Source organism: Gossypium hirsutum, chromosome D01 (assembly GCF_007990345.1).
Source record: "Gossypium hirsutum isolate 1008001.06 chromosome D01, Gossypium_hirsutum_v2.1, whole genome shotgun sequence".
Taxonomy (NCBI): Eukaryota; Viridiplantae; Streptophyta; class Magnoliopsida; order Malvales; family Malvaceae; genus Gossypium; species Gossypium hirsutum.
This window is the reverse complement of record NC_053437.1, coordinates 21547461-21554464: the sequence shown is the minus strand read 5'-3', so window position 1 is coordinate 21554464 and position 7004 is coordinate 21547461. Positions and strand designations below refer to the sequence as shown.

At 34.9% G+C, this 7004-nt stretch overlaps 2 non-coding genes across 2 annotated transcripts; both read left to right on the top strand.

The window, feature by feature from the left end:
* Window positions 1–2714: 2714 nt before the first annotated feature.
* On the top strand, window positions 2715–2821 carry LOC121214379 (small nucleolar RNA R71). The gene has a single exon (XR_005909962.1). It is a non-coding gene; the product is annotated as a small nucleolar RNA R71 (small nucleolar RNA).
* Window positions 2822–6524: 3703 nt separating this feature from the next.
* Window positions 6525–6631, top strand: LOC121214250 (small nucleolar RNA R71). The gene has a single exon (XR_005909835.1). It is a non-coding gene; the product is annotated as a small nucleolar RNA R71 (small nucleolar RNA).
* The last annotated feature ends 373 nt before the right edge of the window (window positions 6632–7004 follow it).

The window sequence follows — 7004 nt, the reverse complement described above, 5'->3', positions numbered from 1 at the left end:
TACGAGGTTTGTTTCTTCTCATCGTCTTAGTACCTTGGCAAAATTAGCTATGCAATCATCATATGTATGTTTGAATACTACAAAATCATCCATAAATGCTTCCAAATATTTTTCAACCATGTTAGTAAAAATAGACATCATACATCTTTGAAATGTAGTAGGTGCATTACATAAACCAAATGGCATGCATCTAAATGTGAATGTTATTTTGTGTTGATCCTCTGGTGCTACTATCATTTGATTATACTCCGAGTATCCATCGAGGAAACAATAATAGTCTCGTCTCACGAGTCTATCTAGCATTTGATCCAAAAATGGTAAAGGAAAGTTGTCTTTCCTAGTCGTCTTGTTCAACTTTTGGTAATCGATGCAAATTCTCCATCCCGTAACTATTTTGGATGATATTAGCTCGTTATTCTCATTTTCAAAAACTGTGATACCTCCTTTCTTTGGTACACACTGGACCAAACTTACCCATGAACTATCTGAGATGGAGTAAATTATACCTGTACCTAACCACTTAATGATTTCCTTTTTTACCACGTCCTTCATGATGGGGTTCAACCTCCGTTGTCCATCAATCGTCCACTTCTCGCCATCTTCCAGGATGGTCTTGTGCATGAATACAGATGAACTAATGGCACGAATATCGGTTATTGTCCATCTGGTAGCCTTCTTAAATTGTTTCAACACTAGGATGAGTTTCTCTTCTTGCTCTTCAGTCAACTCTTCTGAAACAATCACAGGTAAAGTAGAAGCATTACCTAAATAAACATATTTTAAATATCAGGGAAGTACCTTCAGTTCTAATTTAGGTGGCTCCTCAATTGACGCTTTTGGCTGGGCATAATCTCTACTTTCTAACTCTAAAGATTCAAAACAAGATTGCAGATTAAATCCCCTTTGATTAGCTTTTGGCAAAGCTAAGTACTCCTCCCCCTCTTCATCACTTGGAGGGTTTGATGTCAAAATTCGCTCCAATGGGTTCTCAACAGAGTTGAGTTATTTTTCCATGATTAATTCCTCTAACTTGGATGCTATAGAACAATCATCAACTATGTTAGGAAATTGTATAGACTTAAAAACATTAAATGTTACCTGGTCTTCTTGAACACGCATGGTAAGTTTTCCCTTCTCCACATCAATAAGGGTCCTTCCAGTTGCTAGGAAAGGCCTTCCTAAAATGATTGACACCTCTCTATCTACTTCAAAGTCTAGTACAATAAAGTTAGCAGGAAAAATAAATTTGTCTACACATACCAATATATCCTAATTTTTTCCTTCTAAATGTGCTAAAGATCGATATGCAAATTGAAGTTTATCTATAGTAGGTCTAACTTCACCTATCCCTAATTTTCTAAATATTGACATGGGCATCAGGTTAATACTCGCACCCAAATCACAGAGTGCCTTACCATAATATGTTGCTCTAGTGTTGCAAGGCATGGTAAAACATCAAGGGTCTTTCATCGTTGGGGGTAGTTTATTTTGAAGATATGCATTGCATTCCTTTGTCAGAGCTACCATCTCAAATTCTCTAAGACTCTGTTTCTTGGATAGGATATCCTTCATGAATTTAACATAGTTTTGCATCTGCTCAAGTGCTTTCATAGTTTTGCATCTGCTCAAGTGCTTCTACCAATGGAATGTTGATATGAAGTTTCTTGTGTACATTTAAAAATTTATTAAATTGGATTTCCTGTTTCTCTTTTTGAAGTCTTTGAGGGTAGGGTGGTGGAGGATTCTTTATTGGAATTGGTTGATTTGTCTTTTATGGCAATTCTACATCTAGCAAAGTTGTTAGTTTATCATAATTGACTAGTTCAGGTGAAGCTGGAATTTCAACAGTTGGTTGAAGTTCCACTGAATTTTGAGCATTAGTTGGCTCCCCTTCAACTTCGACAGTGTTGGGCTCTAATGTCTTTCCGCTCCTGAATGTCAATGCTTTACAATGCTCTTTCCCTAGATCTCTTGGGTTTTCTGTATCTCTAAGCAAAGCACCTTGTAGTCGATTCCTAAGTTTAGTTGTAAGCTAGCCCATTTGGCTTACTAGGTTTTTCGATGTGGCTGCTTGGCTTTGGATTAAGGCATCATTTTTCACTATGTATGCCTTTAACAGGTTTTCTAAGCCATTAAAAGATTCAGCTTGAGGTTGTTTTTGAACTTGTTGGGTAAATACAGGTGGTTGGGTCGATCTAGGTTGTGCATAAGTGTTACTAGGTTCAGCCCCTTGGTTAATCCAAGAGAAATTAAGGTGGTTTCGCCAAGATTGGTTATAAAAATTGGATTGCAGTCATTGCCTTCCTTGGTTCTGGTTACCCATGTAATATACGAATTCTAGGTTTTATAGACATTCTCGGAATGAGTGCCCTTACCAATAATAAACACAGGCTACATTTTCGAATTGATTTAGTGGCTAAGCTACAAAATTATTAAACCCATTAAAAGCAAAAGTTTTAAGCATTGGGGATATTGAGGATACATGAGATGCAAGTGAAGTAAGAGTGTCCAGTTCATGTACTCTAGCGATTCATCTTCCTGACGCTACACAATTGGTTCGCCATTGGTAGTTGTTGCTGGCAATCCTTTCAATGATTTCATAAGCCCCGTTATAAGACATAGAAAGGAGAGCAACATTAGCAGAAGTGTCTACTACCATTCTTGTGTAAGTATTGAGACTGTTATAAAACGTCTCTAATTGGATGCAATAAGGGATTCTGTGATGAGGGCATGTTCGTAATAGTTCTTTAAACCTCTCCCACGCCTCATACAAGGACTCGTCATCCAACTGTTGGAAGGTAGTAATCTCATTCCTCAACTTAACATTCTTCCTAGGTGGGAAGTACTTCATAAGAAATATTTTTGCTAACTCTTGTGATGTGGTAATGAAATTTGGTGGCAATGAGTTCAACTAGAGTCCAGCTCTATCCCTTAGTGAATATGGGAATAACTTTAATCGTAGTGCATCTTCGGGTACGCCGGCTAATTTGAAAGAATCGCTCACCTTCATAAATAGTCTTAAGTAAAGGTGAGGATGTTCGGTAGACATTCCACTGAATTGGCCCACTATGTAAAGCATTTGGAGCATGACTGGCTTCAGCTCGAACTGTTGTGCCTTGATTTTAGGTTTCTTAATACCCGAATTAAGATCATGAAACATTGGAACAACATACTGTCTTAAAGCTCTATCCCTAATATCAGCAATAAGGATAGGATTTTGAACAGGGTTTGCTCCGCTTCCTTGATTTGGATTTTTAAAGTTATTCTATTTAGTCCTTCTTTGAACTGCTTATCTTCTTGTTTGTCGAAAAGTTCTTTCAATTTTAGGATCTATGGGGAGTAAGTTGAGAATTCGATCAATACTCATAAACACCTAAAAAACATAGAAAAATTAACTAAGTTAAAATTGAACAGAAAAAACTAAACCAAAATGTAAAATTAACAAATTCATAAAGAATGTCTTTTTAAAACAGTCTCCGGCAATGGCACCAAAAACATGAAATGATGAAAATGTGCAAGTGTACATAATCGCAACAAGTAATAAAGTTACAAGTAAATGTCGAGTTATCGTACCCACAGGGACTATGTAAGAAAATATTTATGAAATGCAATTAAAAACACTTTTGTGAAGGAAAATCTTTTGTTTTGAAGGGAAAGGGTTTAATAAAATAAGATTTTAACTAAGAAAATTAACTAAGAAGATTAAAAGGAAAAAATTCCAAAGCACGATTTCTAAAAAATAAGTTTCATCAATATGACATAATTGTGTTAGATCAATTAAATTTCTTAATTTAATATTACTAAAACAATGTTCATGTTGTTACGAATAAATTCACGACAACTTGATAATTTGTTAACTATAGCATATAGAAGCTTACTAAATTAACTAATATCTTAAACATATTACTATGTCAATTTAAACAATTAATAAATTTTAATAAGCAAGTAAAAGATTAAGTGAAGCACAATATATTTCTACTTTGAAATAATTTAATCACAATAATCTTGCAAGTTATGCAGGACTAATGTATCATTTAATATTGTCGCTAATTTAACCCTCAGCTACCTTAAAAGATTAAATATGCACTGATTAAGTATTATGTCAATTAATTATAATTTCAATATGATTAATAATTAATTCATTAGTTACCTTACAATTATAATGCAAGTATAACATAATCATGATTTTACTTAATCAAACAATTTACCAAGACCTATAACAACACAAAGATTATTTTAATAACTTAAGTAGATGAAATCTAATCAACCTAACATGAATTAAATTTAAGCCATGTTAATTAAATTTAGAATAAAAACATAATAGTTATTCATAGACATGATCATAACGACAATAAGAAAATTTAAAGGAAAAGAAACTAGAAGCAAATCTAGTTTTTCTCCGAAGCCAGACTAGTGAGCTCTTGTTCTTCTCTGCTCATTCTATTAATCATGGGCTTCTATAAGCAATTGAATGCTACTACCAAGGTGGTTTAAGGCTCTTTTCCAAGAGGGAAATTGACAATAGAAATTAGAAGGGAAAATGGGAAACAAAGGGAGGTTTTGGAAGGGAGAAAGTGAGTAAGAGAGAGAGAAGTGTGGAATGAGAGGTGTGTTGAATGAATAGGTAAAACAGAGTAATTATAGGTGGGAGTGTCTGGTAAAGATAGTAAATAATTAGTAGCCAGACACTCTCCTTGGCCGGCCACACATGTAGCAAAGTTTGAATGTTTCAAACTTTGGTAAATTTAGCTTGGTACAAATCTTTAAAGGCACAGAAAGTGGAAGGGTTTAAATAGAATTTTAAGGAAACTAGAGGGCAGTTTTGAAATTATTTAATCAGCTAAATAAGCGGATTGGGTCAGCTTATTGGGTCAGTTTTGGGCTGCACATTTTCTTATTGGATCAGTCTTTAATGGTTAACACACTGGGACACTTTCTCATTCTGGCTTTATATTAATTTTTAACCCAATTTAACTTGGATAAAAATTAAATATAAAGCATATAAAATGATCATCATTTGGACCAACCTTGGCTGGAAAAATATTTAATCTTGCCCTTGGTTCACTTGGTGCAAAAAATTCTTCAAAAGTTCAAGCCTTTTGAGGTGTCTACTAAGTCAATTTTCACCTTTTGTGCAAAATTGTCGAAAATAAGCCAAATTTGTGAGAATTTATTATAAAAATAATTAAAATTAAATATGTTAATAATGTAAGTGCAAATTAATTATTTTATAATTAAAGTGTGAATTTCGACAAAATTTACTACGAAACCACATAGGTTAGGGCTCAAAAGGTGCTGAATAAGTCTATATATTTTTGTGTTTCCACAGTGCATCCTTTTGTTAGTGCGACTGTTTCAAATTCTCCCAATCGTCTCTCCTTTGGAAGTATGTCTTTCATAAACTTGACATAGTTAGACATTTGCTCCAAGCCTTCCACCAAAGGTATATTGAAGTGAAGTTGCTTAAGGACATCCAAGAATCGTCTGAAATTTTAGTATTGTTTGTGATTTTGAAAGCGTTGGGAAAATGGTGGGGGTGGGTGAACTAGGTTGTAATGAATGTGTTGCTTGGGCATTGTGTTCAGTAGTGCTATCTGAGTTTGCTTCGACATTGCTTGGTCCAGTTTTCTTAGTTGTGGTGCTCTTCTTGGGTTGTTCAAGGGTTTTGCTTGTAATTGTTTCTAAATTTGCTGATTCAGGAACAACATTCTTGACAAATCTATCTAGCTCTGTGTAACTTTTAAGAGATTGCTTTACAATGTTCTTTCCTATATGGTCTTGCATTCTTGGTATCACTAGGAAACATTCCTTATGTTATTGAGTTCAAAGCATTAGCTATCTTTCCTACATGATTCTCTAATGCTCGTAATGATGATGCTTGGCTCTAAATCACAACATCATTCTTGACAATATACTCATTCAGTACGGACTCAATACATTAGGAAGAAGATGATGTTTGTCCTTGTTGAAATCATTGTTGAGGTGGAATAGACTGATTGAAACTAGGTGGAACATTCATGGCATTGGGTCTAATCGCCGTGGTGGAATTTCCAGCTTCTAGATTGTTTCACAAAAAATTTGGGTGTTGTTTCCAACCAGGTTTATACGTGTTGGAATAAGGATTGTTGTTCCTATTGAAGTTGCCCATATAGTACACAGATGTTGGGTTCGAGAGACACTCTTCAAACACGTGATCCTCACTACAATAAACACAAGATAACCCAGTTGCTTTCAACTTTTTCACCTCACTGGGCTTTTTCATGATCTTTATTATGTTGGCTAAAGAAAATACTTGAGTAGTAATAGAGGTAATAACATCAAGTTCGAATAATCCAACCCCTCTCCTACCAGTTCAAGCTCTTGTTGTGGGGTATTGATAATAATTATTAGTGATTCTCTCCAAAATCTTGTAGGCTTTATTGTAGGACTTATCCAAAAAAGTTCCATTAGCTGAAGCATCAACCACCATCTGTGTCTGTGCATTCAAACCATTGTAGAACATCTCCATTTGGGTCCAATGCTAAAATCCATGCATAGGACATTTCCAAAGAAAATCTTTGAACCTTTCCCATGTTTCATATCATGTTTCATCCTCTAGTTGCTTGAAGGTTGTTCTCTCATTTCTCAATTTGACATTCATATTTGGTGGATTATACCACAGTAGAAATCTTTGACAGTGATCATTCCATGATACTACTGTCCCAGATGGTAAAGCATTGAACTATGTTCTAGCATGATCTCTTAAAAAATAGTGAAATATTTTGAGTTTTAAAGCATCTTCAGGGAAACCTTACTATTTGAAAGAATCGCATACCTCCAAGAAAAGTCTCAAGTGCAATATGGGATCACCAATTGCAAAACCACCAAACTAACTAATTGATTGAAGCATCTGAAACATTACAGGTTTCAGTTCAAAGTGGGGACCTTGAATTTGTGGCCTGACTATTCCAAGATTCAAGTTATCTAAGATAGACACTACATGCTCTTGAATTGGCCTATCCCAA